The following is a 14,723-nucleotide window of genomic DNA, read 5'->3' on the forward strand; positions in this document are numbered from 1 at the left end:
CAGATGGTAAATACTCTTGAAATTGCTGTTACCTAGATATCCCCCAATGGCTGTTGATCCAACAAGCATCTGATGTTTCAAGCCCTATACTTTGCACTGTTTCATTTGCTTGTTTCTCCCAACCTACAAGTGTTACTCCTCATTCTTATCTGAGTTCAGTCTGTCAACTGGCCTTCATCTGTGCCCCCATCTGTGTAAAGCACAGGGTAAGGCAGCTGCATTGACCGTGTCACATGAGATGGAGATGGGTGTCATTTGCACTGAAGGTACTACAACCTCACTGATTTTTCTCGCAGCTCCATATGCACATTGACCAAGCAGGGTAATAGGATGGAATTCCTCAGGAGAGAGCCCTTGGGGCACATAAAAACAGGTCCTTCTCCTAGTGGAAACAGTGTGCCTGGCCTTCTGGGATAAGGTGCGATCAGTGACAATGGAATAACTACTATCCTTTGATCCCAGTCCAACTATGACATATAAAATGTGGTCTAAACGTGCTGAGGCAGAAACAATCCTATGTGGGCCCTGTGTTCTTCAAGCAGTATCCCTATGCGTGGTCCACTTTAGGTGTGCATGTCTCTCTTGAGCCCTTGATCTGAGATTTTTTCCATTAATGTCCATTAAGTCTGGACATGCTTTCTATGTATCCTCGTGCCCCACACCAAGGCTATGGAGGGCTGTGCATGGGAACCACCCTCTCTGCCATCTTGGCCAGAGACAGAGCATTAGCAGGTCCATTTTAAGTATGCCTTAGTTATTTTTTGTGCAGCTTACCTATAGATTTTGTTTAGGATTAGTTTAGTGTTGTTAGATATAAGTAGTGAGAGGATTGACTTGTTTCCTCTCCCTCCCCTTCCTCTGGGGAGCCTTATTCTCCTAGCAGGGCCTGCCTGGCTTGGCAGGTTTCAAACGTTGCCTCTCTTGATGAGAAGCTATCCTGGTTAGCGATGGCCACTCCAAGTGTGTCCGTTGCTTGGGGGAGTCACATGTGTCCCCCAAGTGCAACTTCTGCCTGACCCTCAAATCCAGTCTGAGGAAGAATAGGATGATTAAACTGAAACTGCTGATGGAAAATCTCCCTTCCACCTGCTTCTGAGTCAGGCCAGGAGACCCCCTATTCCCCTCCCCTGTACCTCTGTCTCCAGACCCTTCAGCCTTGGCACAGGTTTCCTCTAAGAAAGGAAAAGGTACAGAGGCCTCAGGGAAGGATTCGAAGAATTGGAGCTTGGACTTGCATCAGAAGGAGCAAAAGAAGGAGCCAAAAAGGCTCAAGGCCCCTACTAGATCCAACGTCTTCGAGGCCTTGACCTCTCGGCTCAGCACCCTAGAGATGAAAGAGTGCTTCTCAGGTACTGGCATGGCCGCAAGTCCCAGAGCTCTAAAGCAAAATATGGTTCCAACAGGTCCCCAGTACTGTCTACGAGGGACAAGGAGGCAAGACTAAGCACTCCAGACTGGTATTGTCTGGCACAGCCCTGCCACTGGTACCAGGAAAACCACGGTGCCAGACACCATCAGTATCTGCATCAGTACACTACCCATCAACAGGGCAATCTACTTCAGCTACCATGTCAGTACCAGTCCCCTACTCAGTACCACCAGAATTCAGGTATGCTAAGAACTTGTCTGTGACGGATCAACCAGAGTCCCTACTGCTCACAGGTACCAAGCATCTCTACGTACCAAGATCCCAATCTCCAGATTACCATCACCTTCTGGTATTTTTTTCTGCAGATGCCCTTCTGCTGGAATAATTGAGGAGGACAAAGGAGAGTTCCAGTCAGTCTCATTTATCTCTGTACAGAGCTACGCTATGTATCTTTATAGGAATCCATTCTTTGACATTCACATGGAAGATCCTCATGTTTGACAACAAGAGTGATGGAATCAACCTTGCATGTCACCTGCTTTCATATATGCTCCCCCTCCCCCGTGGCCATGCTGGGATCCGTGGGCTGCATATCAGCAGCAGTGTGCCAGACCCCCTCCAGCTCTGTCATATTGGGAGCCTGGAATTGTCCAGTTCTCTTCTTCCCAACCAGCCCCGCAACAAGAGGAGACATTTGAGGAGCAGGAGGCTATGGTGGATAAAGAGGCCACCCCTCACACCTCTATTTAATACTCATCTCCAGATGAGGCAGTTATGCCTCCACTGCCTTCCATGGCCAGTGATGTCTAGCAATTCCAGAACCTTATAAAGAGGGTAGCTGACGATCTTCAGATACCCATTCAAATTGGTCAAGGACTTGCAACTCAAATACTAGACATCCAACTGTCAGCAACACCCACCAGGGTTGTGTTACCCATTAATGAGGCACTCTTGGACCCAGCTGTGGCTGTGTGGCAAACACCTGCTACCATTGCACCAATTTGTTCTCCCCAACTATTCAAAATTTTTGTTCTCCCACCTCCACCTAATTCTATGGTGGTGGATGCCATAAATGAGCAGGATAAGCAACCGCCTAGAACAAGGATTAAAAGAATGGAAGTTTTGCTCATCTGTGACGCTACAATTTTCGACTGCAAATGATCAGGTGATCATGGCTGGATATAATTTTCAATCTATAATAGATTTACAGCTTTTATTGAACGTTTTCCACAGGAACATAGGGAATAATTTCCATCCATCACGCTGGGGAGTCAATCATGCCCGAACCTCTCTTCAAGTGTCCTTGGATGCCATGGACACCACTTCCAGGCCCATCTCTGTGGCGGTTATGTGCAGGGCATCATGGCTTCATTCTTGGGGTTCCCGAGAAAGGATCCAGAACACTGTTGACGACGCTTTGATGGTTGAAAGTTGTTCTCTGAGACAACAGATGAGTCCCTGCATGCACTAAAAGATTCCAGGGCCAATTTAAGGTCTCTGTGTACACCTATGAATAAGAGAAGATTTAGTAGGTCACAGACTACTGAAAGATCTCACCCTGCTCAGTTCTCTGGATTTTATAGATCCACTGAACTTTCTGTGAGGAGCCAATGTAGAGAGCAAAGCATTGGAAGGATATAATATTTTAGTGTCATTCAAGAGGCAAATAGTTGTGTGTTGAGATTTTTAGGGGTGGCTGTATTCATTACCACTTGTAGTAATCCAGTCTTTGAAGGCCTGGATCACTTTGGCTAGGTCATTGTCTGGCAGTGTGTCCAAGCTGTCTTAACAGTTGCAGAAGGAAATTGTCATTTCACTGGCATTTCAGCCATATCTGAGTGTCAAGAAACCAGAGAGTCCAAAGAACTTCAGGCTAAGGACCAAACTGACTATTTGAAGGTAGACTCCCTCAATATTGGGAGAGGCTTTGGTGGTGGCTAGTCCTTCAAAATATATCAGCATCACCTCTGTTTTGTTCAGGTTTCATTTCAGGCAGCTTCCTCTTATCCTGGCCAGGTCTGAAAACAGTTGGGTGAGAGTGCTATCAGCATTGGAACTGGTACAGGAAATAAAGACAAAATCTTGTTTAAAGGACAGCTTCAGTGATTAGCAAATAAAAGAACATAACATAAGAATGGCCCTACTGGGTCAGACCAAAGGTCCATCAAGCCCAGTATCCTTTTTTCCCAACAGTGGCCAGTGCCAGGTGCCCCAGAGGGAATGAACAGAACAGGTAATCCATCAAGTGATCCATCCCCTGTCGCTCATTCCCAGCTTCTGGCAAACAGACTAGGGACACCATTCCTGCCCATCCTGGCTAATAGCCATTGGAATTGGACCTATCCTCCATTAATTTATCTAGTTCTTTTTTTAACCCTGCTATGGTCTTGGCCTTCACAATATCCTCTGGCAAGGAGTTCCACAGGTCCATCTAGCCCAGTATCCTGTCTTCTAACAGTGGCCAGTGCCAGGTGCCCCAGAGAGAATTAACAGAATAGGTAATCATCAAGTGATCCATCCCCTGTTGCTCATTCCCAGCTTCTGGCAAACAGAGTAAAAAGAAATCATAATTAAAATTAATTTTTAATTAATTAAAGAGAATAATTAATTAAAAATAATTAAAAAGAATCTGAGTAAAAAGGAATCATGGAATAAAATGTGATAGATGTTGAGGCTTGTTTTCAGTCCTAATATACTTGTATGGTTCTCTCCAGTATTATGGGGACACTGTCAACTTAAAAATCATGTCCTTTTAAAAAAAAAGTTTGTTAGTCGTAGCCCCATAGCTTTCTAGAAATTCTAGAATTAAAAAAAAACAAAAAAACAGTGGCATGGGAATGCCACTAGTTAAAGTTGCATCATGATATCTGTGGACCTTGCTAAATCCTTTAAATTCTATTTCTTAATTGGATTTCTCTGAAATTTGGTGTGTCTCAGGAGGGTGCAGAGTAGGGTTAGTGACCCACATTTGGAGTCATTTGAGTCAGAGGTTCCAGAGACACGTCACTCAGCAATAGAAACTTTTTTTTAAATGGCTAACACCCTACCCCCTCCGCCAGACCTAGAAATCAAACTATTGATGTAATGTGGGTCAAAATGGTCTCAATCTGTCAAATTTTATCCAAGGTTGCATATGGCACTCACTAAATCCTGGAGGTTAAAATCCACACCCCTGAGCAATGTAGTTATGCCAACCTAACCCCTGGTGTAGACAGCGCTATGTCAACAGGAGAGCTTCTCCCATTGTCATAGCTACCGTCTCTCATGGCCGTGGATTAACTACACCAATGGGAGAAGCTCTCCCATCGCATAGTAGCATCTCCACTAAAGTGCTACAACGGCGCACCTGCAGTGTTTACATGTAGATAAGCCCTGGATGAGTCATACCTTGATGCCCATGAATTCACCCTTCCATTAACCTAATCTAAGGATTAATCACAACACCCAACCTAAGACAAAAGGCATTTTGAACTGAGTGGCTGGAGGTTGCTATGATTTGTGAGTAACCATTAGCAATTTTAGTTTGCGGAACGTAATGAAAGTGTTTGGGAGGGAAAAAAATTAGACAGACATGTAAATGCTTCCTGGGAGGGCTACGGTATTGGGGTGGGGATGGGATAGAAGGATTTGGGGCTGCAGCAAGGGGTAGGACATTATGGGAAGGTGGATAAATGGGATGGGTGGTAGGGAAGGGGAGACAGCCTGGGGGTTCAGGTGAGGGATGCCTTGTATCTCTAGCTATGCCTGTGCATCCCATCTTTTGCATGCCAGCCACTTTGCACTCTACAGGTCTGTCAGTGCACCCCGAACTTGTGCACCTCAAGTCTCCCAATGCCCCCCACGGCTCTGCCAGTGCAAGCCAACCCAGCCCCCGACCCCCCCCAATACTCCTAAAGTCCTTAGTTGTGGTATTACTTAGACATATCAATGCTTCCTGGGAGAGGGGTTTGGAGCTGCAGTGAGGGGAGGGGGATATATGGGGATGGGTAGTAGGGGGGAAAGGCTAGGGCTAAGGAAAGGGAGGCTTTGGGGCAAGCAGGAGTGGACGGGTGGGACAGAGGTAAGGGTGATTTGGGGGTGAGTAGAAAGGGGACTGGAGAACAGGGGCAGTGGCACCCATCAGTGCCACATTCATATTCTCTCTCTCTCTCTCTCTCTCTCTCTCTTTTGCCCTTTAATAGTATTAGATGCAATCCTATGGCTGAGAGTGAATGGGTTGTAAAAGGAGGTGAAGAGCTTGTACGTTAGCAACTGTAGAGTAGGCAGCGTAAAAGTGTGCATTAACGGAGAGTATTGGAGCATTGCTGAAAGAGGGCAGAGTTAAGGTTGTATCTCCTGGTTTCCAAAAGTGAGTTTTGCTCAGTTCAGCATTCCACAAGGGATGGCATACCACCAAACAACCTTAACTTGCAATAATGTAGGGGTTTTTTTGGCCAGTGATGAATATGCTTGTTACCTTGTGTTTCTTTGGCTTTTCTATCTGCTTGGACAACGAATAGGCCAGTTTGACTTTCAGCTCTTTTAATGCTGCAATGTTTGGGTTTAAAACACGACAAACTGTTTGTTTTAAAAATATTATGTCTTTTATATGTATATAAATTCTACTGGCCTTCATTTTTACAGAAGCTTGGTTTTACTAAATTTAAATTAGGGTCTTAATTTTCTTCTTTAGAAAACTTCCTGTTCATGTATTTTAGCGAGCACATATAGTTGGTGCTATCAACAGCAGTTGGAATGAAGGTATGTTGCTTTTGTGGAAGTATAACATTGTATAAGTATAACGTGGTATAAGGGGACATGCAGGATACATTGTATATGAGAGGGCATGCCAAAACATGTTACAAAATATCTGAGGGAGCACACGTAGGGACAGTTTGTTTTTGAATGGAGAAGCAATTAAGATAGAGCCAGCACCTTTAAGAAGCAGGCATCAGAATGAAAGGTGTGAAGGGCAATTAGTTAAGTTAACTGGAAGCTGTTAAAGGAGATTGTTAAGGGTGGCAGGTAATTGAAGATACGTGACTGGTCTCAGGGATCTCGAAGGGTGGTGACTAAAATCTTTTTCTTCTTTTGTCTGTAACTTCTCTGTAACTTGTTCTCCAGCAAGCTGTATAAATTAAGAGACACAAGCCCCATGGGGGGGGGGTCACTTCTAAATGTATTAGCAGAGCAGCTTTGCTAATAAAACAGAGTGGTCTGATAAATTGTGAGTCTGAGTCAAACTTTGATAATTTGGAGGTTCCACCGAGATGGCAAGCGGCTTCACTGAGGCTGTGTGTTCCCTGACTGCCTTGCAGGACGATCGTGGCAGCCGGCGCCTGGACGCTTAGTCCAAGCGATCCTGCACAAGACAGAAAGGTACACAGCAGCAGCGCAGTCTACGCCATTGAACTTGTTGGTTCCCACTCTGTTCGGGTAGGGGTCTTTGGATCCAGCTTCTGAAATCAGACGTCTCAGGTAATTATTATTTTTGTGCTTTAACCGGTTTGAGGACTGTCTTGTCTTTGTGTCTATCAGTCTTCCCCATGGTGTGTGTGTGTGTGAATCTGGGAGCCATCTCTGTCCGGAGACTGGCTGACCAAGGGGTCCCCGTCCCCACGGTCTGAATAAGTGGAATCTGCACAGCTGCAGCCGCACCACGCCTTGGGTATAACCCCTGGTGTGAAAGCAAGGGCAGTTGAGGCAGTAGCCTGTGGGCTTCTTTCTGTGTGTTGCACCGGGCACCGCTCTGCTGAGCCCGAATTTCCTTCTTGTGTGAGTGCTGTGTGAAGTCCTCCTGGATGGGTAATCAGAAGTCGAAGGTAGAACAGTTCCCTAAGGGAACTCCAGCTTATTTTATGTATTTTAGGAGGGGTCCAGACTCTTGTAGGTTTCTTGAAAAATGATCCAAATTAGCTCTAGAGAACCCCAAATTACAGTGGCCACTGTTAGGTTCTTGGGACAAGGATCGAGTGGACGCTTTAAAAAGCAAACTCGTCCTCCCAAAAACCAAATTGGAGAGAGGAGAAGTAGACTGCTTCATGCAGTGGTGGGAAGAGGCAAATCGTAGATGGACTGAGTCAAAACTCACCTCTCTTAAAAATTCTATCAAAAAACTAACAGTTCAATTGGATGCAGTCTCTCCCACCACTAGTCCGAGCGCTCCCCTTTGCCCAGTCCTGTGCAATGATCTGGATCAAACCCGACCCGCACCATACTCCTGCGCAAATAAGAAATCAGAAAAGAAAAAATCTTCAGTGACTACAGATAATGAAAGTGAAGAAGATACCCTCATTGGTCTCGCAGCTCTGCAAAATATTATGAAGAAGAAATCCAAAGCAGTCTGCAAAGATTCTCTTGACATCTCTTCTTGGAAAAGAGAACCTGATGGGAGGTTAATGAGAGACTCTGATCAAACTGTTGTGGCACCCTTACGAGTCCTTAAGATGGGAGAAAGTGAGTCCATATGGGATTATAAGCCCTGGACTCGTACGGAGCTTTTATCTATAGTTAAAAGTTTTCCCAAACCCCAGGAAAACTCTGTCAAATTTGCTGAGGAGTTTCTGTTAATCTGTGAAACCTATGAACCCTCTGAGACAGATCTCCTCCAACTGTGTAAATTGTTAGCTCCTGCCAGTTATTATGAAAAATGGTTGGCTGCCGCAGACTGGCCAGCTGAGGCATGCCATTCAACCATAAAAAGTACTGGCCCAGATTCGGCATACAGAGACCGGTGTATGGCTCTTTGGAAGCGCCTGCATCAAGCCATTCCCAAAGTGTGATCTCCTAAAACAAACTGGACAGCAATACGTTGCTGTAAGCAAGGGCAAGGAGAAAGCCCAGGCAACTATAGGTCCCGGCTAACTGATATTTTCCTACAACATTCAGGAATACAAGAGCCCAATGTAAATGGGCAGGGGGCCTTGGCACATGCATTTGTTGATGGTCTTCTCCCTGTCACAGGCAGCATGTTAAAACGAATAAGTGTGGGATGGGAGACTGAAACCATGGACAAATTGCTGGCAGTAGCAGAGCATTGCCACCGCACTTTAAAAGGAAAGGAGGAACAGTCCTCCCAAAAGTTAATGGCTGTGCAGATACAGCATTATTCAGGACTAAGCAGACCACACTGGGGACAGGGACGGGGTTGCGGAAGGGGGCGGGGGGCTGGATTAACTGCGGTTTGTAACTACTGTAAACAGCCTGGACACTGAAAAAAAGAGTGTCCAAGACGACCTAATAATTGTATGGGAAATCAAGTGAACCCCCGCTGGTTCCTCCAGCTGATCTCCAACCCTATTTTTCACCCCAACAATGACAGGATGCTGGGGAACCTCACAAAGTTTTAGCTCCCTTATTATCTCTGTCCCCTACTGGAGAATGTGTCCTGACTGTAAATGATCTCTCTCTCCCTTTCCTTGTTGATACTGGAGCTTCTCTTTCTACAATCCGCACCACTGACTTGCCTGAGGTTCCCCAATTTGGAAAATCTGTGTCTGCTGTTGGCATTACAGGGATCTCTACCTCTTTTCCCCTCTCAAAACCTTTGTCTGTTCAGGTCGGTCCCCTCTCTGAGGAGCATGCATTCCTCCTCTCTGATTCCACCCCTGCAAACCTTCTGGGATGGGACTTGCTATGCAAACTTGGCTGTTCTATTTACTGCTTCCCAGATGGTGTCTATCTGCAAATCCCTCAGTCTTCCTTATGTGATTCTGTAGCCTCCCTGCTGTCTGAAACTTCCCTCTCCACTCCGGTCCCTTGCTGTCCCTTAACTCCATGCCTAGAGCACCTAATCTCTCAGGTTCCTTCCCCCCAATGGCCATCACATACCTTCTTTTCCAGTGGTTCCTAACCCTGCTACAATACTAGCGTCTATTCCTCCAAATGCAACCCACTTTACTGTTGTAGATTTGTGCTCCGCTTTCTTCTCTGTCCCAGTTCACTCTGAATCCCAGTATCTCTTTGCCTTCTCCTACAAGGGTCAGCAATATACATGGACTACCCTTCCCCAGGGGTATACAGAGAGTCCATCCTATTTTTCTCAAGCCCTAGCCAGGGATATCGCTGATCTGGTTTTTCCATCAGGATCCACACTGATCCAATATGTGGACGATTTACTCCTGTGCTCCCCCTCTCTGTCTGCCTCAGAAACTGATTCACTAACACTTTTCACAGCTTTAGCAAACAAGGGTCATAAGGCTTCTCGCACAAAATTGCAGCTCTGCCAAACCTCTGTCACATACCTAGGCTTCCTTCTCTCCCAGGGCTCCCGTACACTCTATCCAGCTCGGGTACAAGCCATCCTTAGCTTTCCCCAGCCTTGCTCTCCACGCCAGGTCAGAAAATTCTTTGGCATGACAGGGTTCTGTAGGCAATGGATTCCCCAATATGCTTCTCTGGCTAAACCACTCCAAGAACTCACTCGATCCTCTGTACCTAACCCCATGCCATGGCCACTTGAAGCAAATGCTGCTTTCATCTCCCTTAAGCAGAATTTAGCCTCTGCCCCTGCCTTAGGGTTACCTAGCTATGACAAGCCTTTTACCCTTTTCTGTCACGAACAATCTGTTTGTGCCCTCAGGGTTCTTACTCAGGAGCACGGTGACAGAAATCGCCCGGTGGCTTATTTTTCTGCAACCTTGGACCCTGTAGCCCAGGGTTTACCCCCTTGCCTACACGCTGTAGCTGCTGCAGTGCGCCTGGTCGAGATGTCTGAGTCCCTTGTCCTCCGGTCTCCTCTCACTCTCATGGTTCCCCATTCTGTGGAAACTCTCCTTCTGCAACGCAACACTGCTCACCTCTCCTCTGCTCGCCTCACTAGGTATGAACTTTTGCTGCTTTCAGCCTCACATATCACTATTAAGCGCTGCTCCCGGTTAAACCCTGCTACCCTCCTTCCTTTATCTAGTGATGGTGAACCCCATGACTGCCTTGCAACAGTCTCCGCTATCACTGTCCCGCGCCCCGACCTTTCAGATGTACCTCTCCCTAACTCTGACCTGGTATTATTCACTGATGGGTCCTATTATAGAAATGACCAAGGCCACCTTCTTGCAGGGTATGCTGTGGTCTCCCTCTCTGAGACCATAGAAGCTGCGCCCTTACCCTCTGTGACCTCTGCCCAGGTGGCTGAACTGATTGCTCTAACCCATGCCTGCTTGCTAGCCGAGGGGCTCTCTGCCACTATTTTTACTGATTCTCGGTATGCCTTTGGGGTTGTGCATGACTTTGGCACCCTCTGGCAGGCTCGAGGTTTTCTTACCTCTACTGGTACCCCTATCAAGAATGGCCCCTATATTGCCACCCTCCTGTATGCAGTTTTACTACCGTCTGCCTTGGCAATTGTTAAGTGTACTGGCCACTCAGCGGCAGACACCGAGGTGGCAAATGGTAATGCACTTGCTGATGCTGCTGCAAAACATGCCACCACTATAAAACCTTCACCAGAAGTGTTTCTTGGTCCCCTCTCTGTCTCTGTAACGCCACCATCCCTGTCTCATCTCGCTCAGCTCCAGGATTTTGCCCCAGAAACAGAGAAAGACTCCTGGAGTGCTTTGGGTTGCTCTTTGCATTCTGATTCCCTTTGGCGATTGCCCACCGGTACCTTTGTAGCCCCCCTCTCACTCTAGCCGCCCTGCTACATGGTGTTTCACATGTCGGCAAGGAGGGGATGGTCTCTGCTATGAGTAAGGCGGGGTGGTGGGCTCCCCATTTCAGCTCCTTTGCAACCCGCCACTGTGCCGCTTGTGTTACTTGTCAAAGCCACAATGTAGGCAAATCTGTAAAAGTAACACAAGGGTTCCAGGGTTTGCCTCAAGCACCTTTCCTACACTGGCAACTTGATTTTGTACAAATGCCAAAGTGTCAGAAATATGAATTCATTTTAGTTATAATATGTCTGTTTTCGGGTTGGATTGAAGCCTTTCCCTGTCGCAAAGCTGATTCATTGTCCATTGCAAAATGTCTGTTAAACCACATTATTCCTACCAAGGGAATTCCTGCCACTTTGTCTAGTGACCGGGGAACACATTTTACTGGAAAAATTGTTCAACATCTAAACCAGGTATTACATGTCACCCACCTGTTGCACTGCCCTTATCATCCACAGAGTGCAGGGGCAGTTGAAAGGTGAAATGATGTGCTTAAAAATAAGCTGGCAAAAATCTGTAGTTCCACAGGGTTAAACTGGCCAGCTGCTTTACCACTGGCCCTTATGGAAATTCGGTCATCCCCATCCCAGAGACACAAATTGAGTCCATTTGAAATCATCATGGGACGCCCTATGCAAACAATGGCTACTATTACCCCAGCCCCAGACCTAAACCTAACTCACAGCACGCTCCTCCAGTACTGCAAAGGATTAATGCAAGCTGTGAGCTCCTTCCATTCGCAGGTGCGAGCAGCTTGGCCGACGGAACCCACCTCTGCTGCCTGTCACACTCTTGAGCCTGGTGATTGGGTCTACCTGCGGCACCACCTTCGGAAGCACGCCTTGGAACCCCGGTGGAAGGGTCCATACCAGGTACTGCTCACCATCCAGACAGCAGTGAAATTATCCGGCATCGCTGCATGGATCCACACCTCACAGTGTAAGCCAGCGCCACCTCAAGAGGACCAAGCACCTCTGCAAGACCACACAGAACCAGCTTCAACCCCAGAAGACAAAGAGGAACAGCCTGCAATACCTTACAATCTGCGCTCTCGTAAGGGTTGCCAGAAGCAGAGGGTAAGCAGACAGCAGGACCCAACAAACAAGAAGCAGTAGTGAGCCTAGCGCCTGCTGCCTGGTGGACGTAAAACTGTGACTGCGGTTCCCTCGAAAGGGGTTGTCGGAACCAGAAAGGGTCCTGATTCCAACATGTGTCCTTTGAGAAGCTTAATCCTCAGCTATTGTGTCCTGAGGGTCTGGGGAATCCAGAGCGACAGTGACAATTCTTTCATCCAACAACAGGTGCAGATAGCCCAGATCCTGAATATTTCTAATTGTTGGGTCTGCAGCCACATCCCAGCTCACTCACAAGCTAGTATCCCCATCATGGCAATCCCTTTGAATTCCTCAGAGCTTGCTGGAAAACCCTATCCACTTAAAAGGACATGGAAGGAAAATGACACTTGGGGGCTGGGAAAAACATATGTTCCTAAACTTATAAGTGTGGTGAAAGGAAAGGGCCACTGGTGTTGGGTGTGTAATGGGACAGGGCTGAATCTAGGGAGGAGCAGCTGTCTCCAATACATCGTGTCCCATGGTGTATGGGACTATTCAAACAAGGTTGGAGAATGGTGAACCGGGTATGGAAAGATAAACTTCCTCTCAACCTGGGACCAAACCAAAGATTCAATCTCTTGCTCCCCCTACAGCCTCCCTGAGAAAAACAGCACCATCTACAAATGTCATGTGAATGCTACCTCTTCTCCCAGTGAAAATCATCCTGTGCCCTTTGGGGGATACTATTCCTCCTTCGTAAATTTTCAATTGATTTCTTGTTGTATCCAAAACTGCACAAGACACACCATCCATCAGGTTACCCCTAACCAGAGTGCTAATCTAATGTTGTTAAATGTCACTAGTGAAAGTAATGAAAAAAAACCAACGATTGATGTATGGAATCCAGTAAGTCATTGGTTATGGGCATAGCCTTGACCAAAAGGGGGGATTGTGGAAGTGTAACATTGTATAAGTATAACCTCGTATAAGGGGACATGCTGGATACATTGTATATGAGAGGGCATGCCAAAACATGTTACAAAGTATCTGAGGGAGCACACGTAGGGACAGTTAGCTTTTGAATGGAGAAGCAATTAAGATAGAGCCAGCACCTTTAAGAAGCAGGCATCAGAATGAAAGGTGTGAAGGGCAATTAGTTAAGTTAACTGGAAGCTGTTAAAGGAGATTGTTAAGGGTGGCAGGTAATTGAAGATACGTGACTGGTCTCAGGGATCTCGAAGGGTGGTGACTAAAATCTTTTTCTTCTTTTGTCTGTAACTTCTCTGTAACTTGTTCTCCAGCAAGCTGTATAAATTAAGAGACACAAGCCCCATTGGGGGGGGGGTCACTTCTAAATGTATTAGCAGAGCAGCTTTGCTAATAAAACAGAGTGGTCTGATAAATTGTTAGTCTGAGTCAAACTTTGACACTTTTAATCAATAGGGAATCTCTGCTTTAACAAACTTTTTTCTCTGCTTCGTCATTTGCAAAATGAAAAATATATTTCTAATGTTTGTCATAAAGTACAAGACAATGAAATCTCAGCTTTCTTTCCTAGTGCTTAGGATCTGTTGCCTAACAAAAGGGCAGATGAAAATGCATTCTTTGAGCATAAGCGTTTGTGTGTGTAAAAAAAAAAACAAAAACAAAACACTTCTTCAGATGCATGGAGTGAAAATGATAGAATATATATTTTATTTACAAATCACAAGCTCTGTAGTTTTCACTCCATGCATCTGAAGAAGTGGGTTTTTTTACACACAAACGCTTATGCTCAAATAAATCTGTTAGTTTTTAAGGTGCCACCGGACTCCTCGTTGTTTTTGTGGATACAGACTAACACGGTTACCCCTCTGATACTTAATACAGTCTTTAACATCCTTTGTAAAATCCCTCCTTCCCTCTGCCTGTGAAACACCCAAGTACAAGCGTAATCTAAAGAGCAGAGATTCTCCCCCCGCCCCCAGGAATCCTAGCCTTCATTCCAGCAGTTGCAGGACTCAAAGCCCGCTCCAACCCCTCCCACAACAGCACGTTGCATTGAAAACAGTGCTGTGAACCGTTGGAGCTCGCCAAACATAGCAAGGCTGCTTTTGTGTGTAAAGCAGCAGCCCAGGGCTCCTCCCACCTTCAGCCCTGCTTGGATTTCCCTGCCTGCCTCCTCCCTGGAGGAGGGGGGATTTCCCTCTCCTTTCCCTGTGTGTGTGGGTGTGTTGTTTTTTTTCTCTACCTGCTGAGGATGTGATGTCAGGGTCTCATTATCCTAATCTATGCTGATCTCATGGGCTGGCTCAGCCAATGGGGCGGCCCGGCTCTCCCCACCTGCTAGGAAGAGAATTCCGCCGTGCCTAGGATTTTTCCCTTGGCTACCCAGTGCAGCGAGTGGCGCTGGGGGAGGCCGGGCCGGGGCTCTTGCAGCGCCAGCTCCCTTGCCGGACTCGCCTTGTTTGGGTCTGTAAACAAACAAACCCCCCCCCACGCCCTTGGCTTCTCCTGCAGCCGGAGCCCCGCTGCGCGCTGAGCCTGGCACTTGTTGGAGCCCCGGCCACGGTGCGTGTCCCGCCGCGGCGCTGTGGCGGGGGAGCAGCCGCCCGCCCTGCCGCGTGGGGTGCGCGCTGCACACTGGTGAGTGAGCCGCTTGGGCGGGAGGGGAGAGGGAGGCTGCCGCAG

The 14,723-nt window shown here is 47.0% G+C and overlaps 1 protein-coding gene across 2 annotated transcripts in view; it reads left to right on the top strand.

Annotated features, from left to right (window-relative positions):
• Nucleotides 1-14,391: 14,391 nt before the first annotated feature.
• The window catches only part of VGLL4 (vestigial like family member 4), a 161,473-nt gene continuing 161,141 nt past the window's right edge, over nt 14,392-14,723 (top strand). Inside the window, exon 1 of one of the 2 annotated variants that reach the window (XM_073352301.1) lies at nt 14,392-14,603. The gene's annotated coding sequence lies outside the window, so the exon portion shown is untranslated. Of the gene's footprint in view, nt 14,679-14,723 lie in introns of both variants that reach the window. The other variant, XM_073352305.1, reaches the window with a different exon arrangement.

The sequence above is a fragment of the Lepidochelys kempii genome, chromosome 7, assembly GCF_965140265.1.
Source record: "Lepidochelys kempii isolate rLepKem1 chromosome 7, rLepKem1.hap2, whole genome shotgun sequence".
Classification (NCBI taxonomy): domain Eukaryota; kingdom Metazoa; phylum Chordata; order Testudines; family Cheloniidae; genus Lepidochelys; species Lepidochelys kempii.